Source organism: Rattus rattus, chromosome 10 (assembly GCF_011064425.1).
Source record: "Rattus rattus isolate New Zealand chromosome 10, Rrattus_CSIRO_v1, whole genome shotgun sequence".
Classification (NCBI taxonomy): Eukaryota; Metazoa; Chordata; class Mammalia; order Rodentia; family Muridae; genus Rattus; species Rattus rattus.
The window spans coordinates 84,449,103-84,462,263 of NC_046163.1; positions in this window are offsets into that span (position 1 = coordinate 84,449,103).

Sequence of the window (13,161 nt, forward strand, 5' to 3'; positions counted from 1 at the left end):
TGGAGTCTCCAAGGAGAAGCCATCCAATATCCAGAGAAGAACAGCTGAACACAATAGAAACATCACCTGGATCTGTTATTCTCTTCTGCTTTTTGTGTTATGATCATACATATCACCAGAATTTCAGCAAGCTTTCTGTAAACAAAAATCTGTACAAGTTTTATGGAATTTTCAACAGTGATCAAAGAGAATGAGATTTGGACATCTGAGACAAACTGGGAGGTTAGGGTTGAAACTAGAACTTAAAAAACATACAATAAGAAATATATACATAGGAAGCATAGTATTTTCAGTAATATTGTACATGTACATTTAAACTGTACATTTGAATATCTATAAAGGAAAATGTTAATGAACTTTAAAAGCATAGGATGCTGATTAATACACATTTTCATCTCGTGGGCAATAAGTAATGTTTATCTAAATGGATGAGTGAAGGTCAGGATTCATGTGTAGGGAGGAAGAGATAATGGTAGGTAAGTCCCTAAGTCTATCATATTCTACTTATATTACACCAGTCAACCAAAGTGAGGATATAGATTCCTCTCTTCAAACTATGAAACATTTTCTTGATAGCCCTAAGAAATTTCTGATCCTTCTGAGATTCATAAGCTTCTTTCCCAAAGTTAAATGAGCAGTAAGAATTGCTAGGGAAACAAGACTCTTTAAGACTGAATGGTCCAGCAGGAAACTGTCAGGATACATCTTTTCTGAGTTGGCAGTCATGGTTGGTTGACTGTTCAGTGATGCATCTGTTTGTGAGTTAATCAAGCTCCTGCAATTTTCCTCATTCATATGCCTCTAGAAAACAACAATAATCTCATAATTCATTAAGTTCAAATTGGGTCAAATAGTTTTTGTTTCTTTATTCATTTTGTTATTGATTTTTTTGTTTTAGCTTTGATCACTTACTGATACCCTACTTGTGGTAAATAGATGGTGTTTACATTTCCTCGGGAAACACAACACAGCACCTACCATTCTTGCATACTCTCACTGCCCTATCCACAGCCAATTATGAATAGACTAAATAATTTATGAATAGCACCTTAAAATACAATAAATAGATTTGCATGCATAATCCACTAGCTAACTTTCACTAAGGCAATGAGGAATTCATTTCTCTTGTATTTAATAAGAAAGGAGACGTAATTTTGTCCATTCAGTAAGGCTATTGATAAGTATTAAATTATTGTCTCTGACCCAAAGCATAAGTTCTGGAAGTTTATTTCTAGTCAATAACCACTCCATTTATTACATGAGATGAAAGAAGACATGATATTAAACTAGACACTCTGTTTTCAGGTACACATTGGAGCTGATTTCACACAGGAATGCATGGTGCTTCCTTGTCAAACTATGTGACTGGAACTTTTCTATTCTAGTAAAGACTTTCTAAGACTTGGCCACTGAATAAAGAAAACAATACATTTTTTATGGTTTTGTTTGTGTGTGTGTGTGTGTGTGTGTGTGTGTGTGTGTTTTAAGAAGTAAATAGGCAGTGGGCAGTTATGGACAGGGATAGAGAGGAAAAGTTGACATCTCTGGACTAAAAATCATATGTGGAGTTCAGCCATTACATATCACTCGAAATATTCCATATCAAAGGTTCATAAGGCTCAGGAAGGAAATGAAATTTACAAGATTCATAAAATTAATAAAGATTACCAGGTTCATGCACTCCTGAAATTTACAGGGTTCAAAAGGCCCAAGGTAATATGAGCAGCAAATAGTTACTGAGGGGAGAGATTCTCAGGCCATCACAAGGTGTGCACCAACACATTATGTGCAAGTCATGCATACAGCAGCTTCAGCTTATGTGGGTCACCACTCAGTGTGAGATGGGCTTTGCAGTGACTAAGTTTCCATTGAGTCATCCCTGTTGTTATACTTGTCTTCAGTAAGTTTCTTGTTATTCTAGCCACTACATGGGTGGGATAATTTCTGTAATCTTTTATCTGGGGTGAATAGAAATTTGTTCATGTCTGCCCAGAAAATGTCACATAATGGCTATTGAAATTCAGACATGAGTGTGTCTACACAAATTTCTACTAATGTACAGCAAACATGAAGATCATAACCTATCTAAAATGATTTTTGTTCCAATATTGTTTATGTTGTCTTTTTTTGAACATATACATGAATACCTGATGGACTACAAGGCTGTTAAGATTCCATTATTACCCAGTAAAATTGACTATAATGAATAGTTAGTCATAGGTAAATATATTCAAAGACTTTATTTAAGTTCAATCACTGTAGGATGAACAGTCTGACTTTTTATTGAATTACCATATTTTTATAGTAGTTTCCATTTTTAAAATGAAGTGTGATTCCCTTGGTAGGGATTAATTATATGAGTAGGAATTGCTTGTACTTATTAGGAATTCACTATTTCCCATGCCTTTCGTTATATGTAGCATTGGAACTATTTGCTTTATGAGCTTGTTTATTTTGAGTACCTTTCGTATTATCCTATCTAACTTAATGATTGGCTTCATCTTTATTTGTAAAATCTGCCATTTTAATCCCCAAATTTCTTTTAACTTCTGTAGTTATAACCACATCTGGTAAAGATGCCTTGCTAGAAAAAAAAAAAACTACCATGGGTAATTCAACACAGCTGACTCTATTATTCATCTTTCTGTAGAAGAAGGATGAATGACCACAAGATAAACAGTCTATGTAGATCATACCTATATATTTATTGTGTCCCTTCCTGTGAAGCAGTATATGAGAGTGGCAACCCTACAAAAACTGTTCAGCCAAAACTATTTCCAGTCAAGTGATATACTAAAAAATATTTGATATTTGCTTCCCTTGACCTCAATTGGGTCTTGACTACAGAGGACAATAGCCCAGATTAGAGGTTGTGTATGTGTATGGGAGTGAGGGAGGGTGTGAATCTTCTCAAGTTCATGGGGATGTGGCATGTGAGAACTTGTGTAGATGTGTCCTATTGTTTGCAGAATCCACAGGACAACTTTGGGTATCATTTCCTAAAAGTCTACTTTGTTTGTTAAGATATTTCTCACTGTCCACCAATTCTCCCATTATGTAAGACCTTCTCTTCAACAAACTCCCAAGATCCTCCTCTTTCCAACTTCACAGACTCAGATTATAAGCCAAGACATCTGGTATATGAATTTGTGTTCTGGGACTCAAAGTCTGGACTTCATTCTGCCATGGCAAACACTCTATTGAGTTACCTTTGTAGGACCCAGAGTTGACCATGTGAATGAACCTAACCAATGAACAAAACCAAGCTTAAACATGGTAGTTATTTTATTTTAATTAGATATTTTATGTATTTATATGTCAAATGTTATTTTCCTCTCCTGTTTCCCATCCCACTGCTTCTACTGAAGATGCTCCCACTCCAAACTACCTACTCCTACCTCAAAGTCTTGGCATTCTCCTTCACTGGGGAAATGAGCCTTCACAGTACAAAGGGCTTCTCTGACAGACAATATCATCCTCTGCTACGTATGCATCTGGAAACATTGATCCCTCCATGTGTACAAGCTGGGAACACACCTGAGACTTAGTCAACTCCCAGCTCCTTTACAGACTCATGACTAAGAATATGGGCCATGCTTCTCACATAAAAGATACATGACAACAGTCACATAGGCCCAAAGCAGAATTCGTCAACATATTGAAGTGCTTAGAGGCCCGGAGTGCTTAGTCGATAAGCCTCCCCATCCCAGACATTCCTCTCAGCAAAAGATATTTAATCACAGGCTTACTTTGAGAAGTGGGGTCTGATTTCACTTATCTACTTTTTGCCATGACAATAAATGGTTTCCAAATCATAGACTATTTCTTTTCACTAAGAATCACCTTGGGGAGCCATGAAGGAGTTCTCACCTACAGAGCTGCTGCCTAATCTCCAGAGATGATACAATAGTATACATAGTTGACACAAAAAATTCTATTAGAGAACTAGTAATCCTTATAAACAACTTCAGCAAAATGGCTTGATATATAATTAATTCAAACACATCAGTAGCCTTCTTCTACTCAAAGGATAAAACAGGCTGAGAAAGAAAGTAGGGAAATGACACCCTTCACAATAATCCAAATAATATAAAATATCTTGGTGTGATTCTAACAAAAAAGTGAAATATCTGTATGACAAGAACTTCAAGTCTCTGAAGAAAGAAATTGAAGAAGATCTCTGTAGATGGAAAGATATCCATGAGCATGGATTGGCAGGATTAAAATAGCAAAAATGGCTATTTTGCCAAAAGCAATCTATAGATTCAATGCAATCCTCCTCAAAAGTCCAATTCAATTCTTCATAGAGTTAGAAAGAAAAACTTGCAAATTCATCTGAAATAATAAAAAAAACCCGGGGCAGTGAAAACTATTCTCAACAGTAAAAGAACATCTCAGGGAATCGCCATCCCTAACCTCCAGCTATACTATAAAACAATAGTGATTAAAAACTGTATGGTATTGGTAAAGACAGGCAGGTGGATCAATGGAATAGAATTGAAGAGGCAGAAATGAACCATGAGATTTCACCTCATACCAGTCAGAATGTGTAACATCAAAAACTCAGGTGATGGCAGATTCTGGTGAGGATGCACAGAAAGAGGAATACTCCTCTATTTTTGATGGGATTGCAGGCTATCACAATTACTGTGGAAGTCAATATGGTGGTTCATCAGAAAATTCAGCATTGTACTACCTGAAGACAGAGTTATACTATTCCTGGGCATATACAGAAAAGATGCTTTAACATATAATGAGCACACATGCTCTCCTATGTTTAGAGCAGCCTTTTTTATAATACTCAGAAGCTGGAAAGAACCCAGATGTCCTTCAAGAGAAGAATGGATACAGAAAATGTGGTACATTTACACAATTGAGCTATTTGGCTATTAAAAACAATGATGACATGAATTTCTTAGACAAATGGATGGAACTAGAAAATGTTTTGAGTGAGGTAACCCTATCACAAAAGAACACACATGATATGCACTTACTTATAAGTGATATTAGCCCAAAAACTCAGAATGCCCAAGATACAATTTATAGGCACCATGAAGGTCAAGAAGAAGGAAAATCAAAGTGTGGATGCTCCAGTCCTTCTTAGAAGGGGGGAACAAAAAACTCACAGTAGGAAATGAGACAAAATGTAGAGCAGAGACTGAAGGAAAGGCTATCCAGATACTGCCCCCCGAGAGATTGATCCCACATACAGTTACCAAATCCAGACATTATTGTGAATGCCAAGAAGTGCATTCTGACAGGAGCCTGATTATAGCTGTCTCCTGAGAGTCTCTGACAAAGCCTTACTGATGCATACAAGGATGCTCACAATAAACCATTGGAATAAGAACAGGGTCCCTCTGGAGGAGTTAGAGGAAGGACTGAAGTAGCTATAGGGGTTTGTAATCCCACAGTAGGAAGGACAGCACTATCAACAAAGCAGACACTTCAGAGCTCCCAGGGACTAAACCACCAACCAAAGAGTACATACATGTGGTGTAACCCATGACTCCATTCACATATGTAGCAGAGGATGGCCTTGTTGGGCATCAGTGCTAGGAGAGGCCCTTGGTCCTGTGAAGGCTCAATGCCCTAGAGTATGGACATGCCAAGGCAGTGAGGTTTGTGGGAGTTGGTGTGTGGTTAGAGGAGCACCCTTATAAAAGCAGGGTGAGGGAGGATGGGATAGGGGTTTCTGGAGGGGAAATCTGGAAATGGAATACCATTTGAAATATAAAGAAAGAAAGTATCCAATTTAAAAAAAAAAAAAAAAAAAAAAAAGGCCTTACCTTACCGCCTGGTCAGGTGGGCACTCCTGAGGCTGCAGAGCGGAAGAGACCACCAACACTGCCCACCCCTGCCCACATCCCTGACCCAAGAGGAAACTGTACAAGGCCTCTGGGTTCCTGTGGGGGAGGGCCCAGGAGCAGCAGGAGCCCTGCCTGAGACACCGCCGGAACCTGAAGGAAACAGACCGGATAAACAGTTCTCTGCACCCAAATCCCGTGGGAGGGAGAGCTAAACCTTCAGAGAGGCAGACACGCCTGCGAAACCAGAAGAGGCTGCTCTCTGCACACATTACTGATTCCAGAGGAAATACCGGAGGCCATCTGGAACCCTGGTGCACGGAGGCCCCCGGAAGAGGCGAGATCTTCCTGGTTGCTGCCACATGGAGAGCCCGTGGGCAGAACCCGAGCCGAACTTGAGCCTCGGGACCACAGGTAAGACTAACTATCTGCTGCAAGTGACCTGCCTGGTGAACTCAAGGCACAGGTCCACAAGAACAGCTGAAAACCTGTAGAAAGGAAAACTACAGGCCCAAAGCAGAACACTCTGTCCCCATAACTGACTGAAAGAGGAAAACAGCTCTACAGCACTCCTGACACACAGGCTTATAGGACAGTTTAGCCACTGTCAGAAATAGCAGAACAAAGTAACACTAGAGATAATTTGATGGCGAGAGGCAAGCGCAGGAACCCAAGCAACAGAAACCAAGACTACATGGCACCATTGGAGCCGAATTCTCCCATCAAAACAAATATGGAATATCCAAACACACCAGAAAAGCAAGACCTAGATTCAAAATCATATTTGACCATGATGCTGGAGAACTTCAAGAAAGACATGATGAACTACCTTAGAGAACAAGTAGAAGCCTACAGAGAGGAATCGCAAAAATGCCTGAAAGAATTCCAGGAAAACATAAATAAACAAGTAGAAGCCCATAGAGAGGAGACACAAAAATCCCTGAAAGAATTCCAGGAAAACACAATCAAACAGTGGAAGGAATTAAAAATGGAAATAGAAGCAATCAAGAAAGAACACATGGAAAAAACCCTGGATATAGAAAACCAAAAGAAGAGACAAGGAGCTGTAGATACAAGCTTTACCAACAGAATACAAGAGATGGAAGAGAGAATCTCAAGAGCAGAAGATTCCATAGAAATCATTGACTCAACTGTCAAAGATAATGTAAAGCGGAAAAAGCTACTGGTCCAAAACATACAGGAAATCCAGGACTCAATGAGAAGATCAAACCTAAGGATAATAGGTATAGAAGAGAGTGAAGACTCCCAGCTCAAAGGACCAGTACATATCTTCAACAAAATCATAGAAGAAAACTTCCCTAACCTAAAAAAAGAGATACCCATATGCATACAAGAAGCCTACAGAACTCCAAATAGATTGGACCAGAAAAGAAACACCTCCCGTCACATAATAGTCAAAACACCAAACGCACAAAATAAAGAAAGAATATTAAAGCAGTAAGGGAAAAAGGTCAAGTAACATATAAAGGCAGACCTATCAGAATCACACCAGACTTTTCGCCAGAAACTATGAAGGCCAGAAGATCCTGGACTGATGTCATTCAGACCCTAAGAGAACACAAATGCCAGCCCAGGCTACTGTATCCTGCAAAACTCTCAATTAACATAGATGGAGAAACCAAGATATTCCATGACAAAACCAAATTTACACAATATCTTTCTACAAATCCAGCGCTACAAAGGATAATAAATGGTAAAGCCCAACATAAGGAGGCAAGCTATACCCAAGAAGAGGCAAGAAACTAATCGTCTTGGCAACAAAACAAAGAGAAGAAAAGCACACAAACATAACACATCCAAGTATGAATATAACAGGAAGCAATAATCACTATTCCTTAATATCTCTCAACATCAATGGCCTCAACTCCCCAATAAAAAGACATAGATTAACAAACTGGATACGCAACGAGGACCCTGCATTCTGCTGCCTACAGGAAACACACCTCAGAGACAAAGACAGACACCACCTCAGAGTGAAAGGGTGGAAAACAACTTTCCAGGCAAATGGTCGGAAGAAGCAAGCTGGAGTAGCCATTCTAATATCAAATAAAGTCAATTTTCAACTAAAAGTCATCAAAAAAGATAAGGAAGGACACTTTATATTTATCAAAGGAAAAATCCACCAAGATGAACTCTCAATCCTAAATATCTATGCCCCAAATACAAGGGCACCTACATACGTAAAAGAAACCTTACTAAAGCTCAAAACACATATTGCACCTCACACAATAATAGTAGGAGACTTCAACACCCCACTCTCATCAATGGACAGATCATGGAAACAGAAATTAAACAGAGACGTAGACAGACTAAGAGAAGTCATGAGCCAAATGGACTTAACGGATATTTATAGAACGTTCTACCCTAATGCAAAAGGATATACCTTCTTCTCAGCTCCTCATGGTACTTTCTCCAAAATTGACCATATAATTGGTCAAAAAACGGGCCTCAACAGGTACAGAAAGATAGAAATAATCCCATGCGTGCTATCGGACCACCACGGCCTAAAGCTGGTCTTCAATAACAATAAGGGAAGAATGCCCACATATACGTGGAAATTGAACAATGCTCTATTCAATGATAACCTGGTCAAGGAAGAAATAAAGAAAGAAATTAAAAACTTTTTAGAATTTAATGAAAATGAAGGTACAACATACCCAAACTTATGGGACACGATGAAAGCTGTGCTAAGAGGAAAACTCATAAGCGCTGAGTGCCTGCAGAAAGAAACAGGAAAGAGCATATGTCAGCAGCTTGACAGCACACCTAAAAAGCTCTAGAACAAAAAGAAGCAAATACACCCAGGAGGAGTAGAAGGCAGGAAATAATCAAACTCAGAGCTGAAATCAACCAAGTAGAAACAAAAGGACCATAGAAAGAATCAACAGAACCAAAAGTTGGTTCTTTGAGAAAATCAACAAGATAGATAAACCCTTAGCCAGACTAACGAGAGGACACAGAGGCGTGTCCAAATTAACAAAATCAGAAATGAAAAGGGAGACATAACTACAGATTCAGAGGAAATTCAAAAAATCATCAGATCTTACTATAAAAGCCTATACTCAACAAAACTTGAAAATCTGCAGGAAATGGACAATTTCCTAGACAGATACTAGGTACCGAAGTTAAATCAGGAACAGATAAACCAGTTAAACAACCCCATAACTCCTAAGGAAATAGAAGCAGTCATTAAAGGTCTCCCAACCAAAAAGAGCCCAGGTCCAGACGGGTTTAGTGCAGAATTCTATCAGACCTTCATAGAAGACCTCGTACCAATATTATTCAAACTATTCCACAAAATTGAAACAGATGGAGCACTACCGAACTCCTTCTATGAAGCCACAATTACTCTTATACCTAAACCACACAAAGACCCAACAAAGAAAGAGAACTTCAGACCAATTTCCCTTATGAACATCGGCGCAAAAATACTCAACAAAATTCTGGCAAACCGAATCCAAGAGCACATCAAAACAATCATCCACCATGATCAAGTAGGTTCATCCCAGGCATGCAGGGATGGTTTAATATATGGAAACCATCAACGTGATCCATTATATAAACAAACTGAAAGAACAAAACCACATGATCATTTCATTAGATGCTGAGAAAGCATTTGACAAAATTCAACACCCCTTCATGATAAAAGTCCTGGAAAGAATAGGAATCCAAGGCCCATACCTAAACATAGTAAAAGCCATATACAGCAAACCAGTTGCTAACATTAAACTAAATGAGAGAAACTTGAAGCAATCCCACTAAAATCAGGGACTAGACAAGGCTGCCCTCTCTCTCCCTACTTATTCAATATAGTTCTTGAAGTTCTAGCCAGAGCAATCAGGCAACAAAAGGAGGTCAAGGGGATACAAATCGGAAAAGAAGAAGTCAAAATATCACTATTTGCAGATGATATGATAGTATATTTAAGTGATCCCAAAAGTTCCACCAGAGAACTACTAAAGCTGATAAACAACTTCAGCAAAGTGGCTGGGTATAAAATTAACTCAAATAAATCAGTAGCCTTCCTCTACACAAAAGAGAAACAAGCCGAGAAAGAAATTAGGGAAACGACACCCTTCATAATAGACCCAAATAATATAAAGTACCTAGTGTGACTTTAACCAAGCAAGTAAAAGATTTGTACAACAAGAACTTCAAGACTCTGAAGAAAGAAATTGAAGAAGACCTCAGAAGATGGAAAGATCTCCCATGCTCATGGATTGGCAGGATTAATATAGTAAAAATGGCCATTTTACCAAAAGCGATCTACAGATTCAATGCAATCCCCATCAAAATACCAATCCAATTCTTCAAAGAGTTAGACAGAACAATTTGCAAATTCATCTGGAATAACAAAAAACCCAGGATAGCTAAAACTATCCTCAACAAAAAAGGACTTCAGGGGAATCACTATCCCTGAACTCAAGCAGTATTACAGAGCAATAGTGATAAAAACTGCATGGTATTGGTACAGAGACAGACAGATAGACCAATGGAATAGAATTGAAGACCCAGAAATGAACCCACACACCTATGGTCACTTGATTTTTTGACAAAGGAGCCCAAACCATCCAATGGAAAAAAGATAGCATTTTCAGCAAATGGTGCTGGTTCAACTGGAGGTCAACATGTAGAAGAATGCAGATCGATCCATGCTTATCACCCTGTACAAAGCTTAAGTCCAAGTGGATCAAGGACCTCCACATCAAACCAGACACACTCAAACTAATAGAAGAAAAACTAGGAAGCATCTGGAACACATGGGCACTGGAAAAAATTTCCTGAACAAAACACCAATGGCTCATGCTCTAAGATCAAGAATCGACAAATGGGATCTCATAAAACTACAAAGCTTCTGTAAGGCAAAGGACACTGTGGTCAGGACAAACGGCAACCAACAGATTGGGAAAAGATCTTTACCAATCCTACAACAGATAGAGGCCTTATATCCAAAATATAAAGAACTCAAAAAGTTAGACCAGGGAGACAAATAACCCTATTAAAAATGGGGTTCAGAGCTAAACAAAGAATTCACAGCTGAGGAATGCCGAATGGCTGAGAAACACCTAAAGAAATGTTCAACATCTTTAGTCATCAGGGAAATGCAAATCAAAACAACCCTGAGATTTCACCTCACACCAGTGAGAATGGCTAAGATCAAAAACTCAGGTGACAGCAAATGCTGGCGAGGATGCGGAGAACACTCCTCCATTGTTGGTGGGGTTGCAGACTGGTACAACCATTCTGGAAATCAGTCTGGAGGTTTCTCAGAAAATTGGACATTGAACTGCCTGAGGATCCAGCTATACCTCTCTTGGGCATATACCCAAAAGATGCCCCAACATATAAAAAAAGACACGTGCTCCACTATGTTCATCGCAGCCTTATTTATAATAGCCAGAAGCTGGAAAGAACCCAGATGCCCTTCAACAGAGGAATGGATACAGAAAATGTGGTACATCTACACAATGGAATATTACTCAGCTATCAAAAACAACGACTTTATGAAATTCGTAGGCAAATGGTTGGAACTGGAAAATATCATCCTGAGTGAGCTAACCCAATCACAGAAAGACATACATGGTATGCACTCACTGATAAGTGGCTATTAGCCCAAATGCTTGAATTACCCTAGTTGCCTAGAACAAATGAAACTCAAGACGGATGATCAAAATGGGAAGGCTTCACTCCTTCTTTAAAAGGGGAACAAGAATACCCTTGGCAGGGAAGAGAGAGGCAAAGATTACAACAGAGACTGAAGGAACACCCATTCAGAGCCTGCCCCACATGTGGCCCATACATATAGAGCCACCCAATTAGACAAGATGGATGAAGCAAAGAAGTGCAGACCGACAGGAGCCGGATGTAGATCGATCCTGAGAGACACAGCCAGAATACAGCAAATACAGAGGCGTAATGCCAGCAGCAAACCACTGAACTGAGAACAGGACCCCTGTTGAAGGAATCAGAGAATGAACTGGAAGAGCTTGAAGGGCTTGAGACCCCATATGTACAACAATGCCAAGCAACCAGAGCTTCCAGGGACTAAGCCACTACCTAAAAGACTATACATGGACTGACCCTGGACTCTGACCCGAGGTAGCAATGAATATCCTAGTAAGAGCACCAGTGGAAGGGGAAGCCCTGGGTCCCTGAAGACTGAACCCCCAGTGAACTAGACTGTCGGCAGGGGAGGGCGGCAATGGGGGAGGGTGGGGAGGAACACCCATAAGGAAGGGGGAGGGAAGGTATGTTTGCCGAAACCGGGAAAGGAATAACACTCAAATGTACATAAGAAAACTCAAGTTAATAAAAAAAAAAAAAAAAAAAAAAAAAAAGGCCTTTCTATTCTCCCAGCAACAACTGCCAGGAAACCTGCTACTGTCAAGCTAAGGACAACCTCCCTGCTGGGACAATCAGAGCTCCTTCACTCCTTCTTTTTCCCTATCCAGGACATAGATGTGTTCTCCAGTAGGGCACCCTGAAACCAATATGCAAATAGATGCATATACTCCTGTTCCTAAGAAAAGCAATTCAATCCACTTACATAAAATAATTAAAAGTAGAGTTGAGTACCAAAAAATAACTTTTACATAAGCCAAAACAATCTATATTATCTGAAATAAAGAAAATAAATAAAAACTGGAAGTGCAAATTGGAAAAACTAAAATGTATCAGAAATAAGCTTTGTGACTGCTTAATTTTTGATGATAACTATCAATAATGATGTCTTAAATGTAGAGAACAAGAAAAAATGTCTATGTGGCAGACAGACACGGATAAAACCTACAAATTGTCGTTTTACAAGTACAAAACTATTGCTCAAAAACATGTATAAAATCAATTGTAAAAAAAATGAAAATTAAAGGATTCTACTTTTTCTGTATGGTGTGTTTGTGTATGTGTGTGTATGCACATGTTTGTGCAGGTGACATGTGGATGCACACGTGTGTACTGTTACTATGTGTATCTGTGGTGCAAATAATTATATATGTTCATGTGTGTTCAGGTGATTATTTGTGGATGTGTGCATCAAGGTGACTGTGTGCATGTGTGTGCGAGGAGCTGTGTGTATAGGCAAACATTCATATAGGAAACTGTATAGACATATGGGTGGAGGGTAACCATTGTTCTCTACCTTATGTTATGAGTTGAAGTATCTCACAGAACCTGAAGCTCAGCCTTTAACCTAGATAATTTTCAGAGATCCCATTTCCAGAACTGAGATTATATAAAGCTGCTGTAGCTGGAACTTGATTCATTCATTCATTCATTCATTCATTCATTCATTCATTCATTTTAATATGGATGTTTGAGAACATTAGGTTCTCAG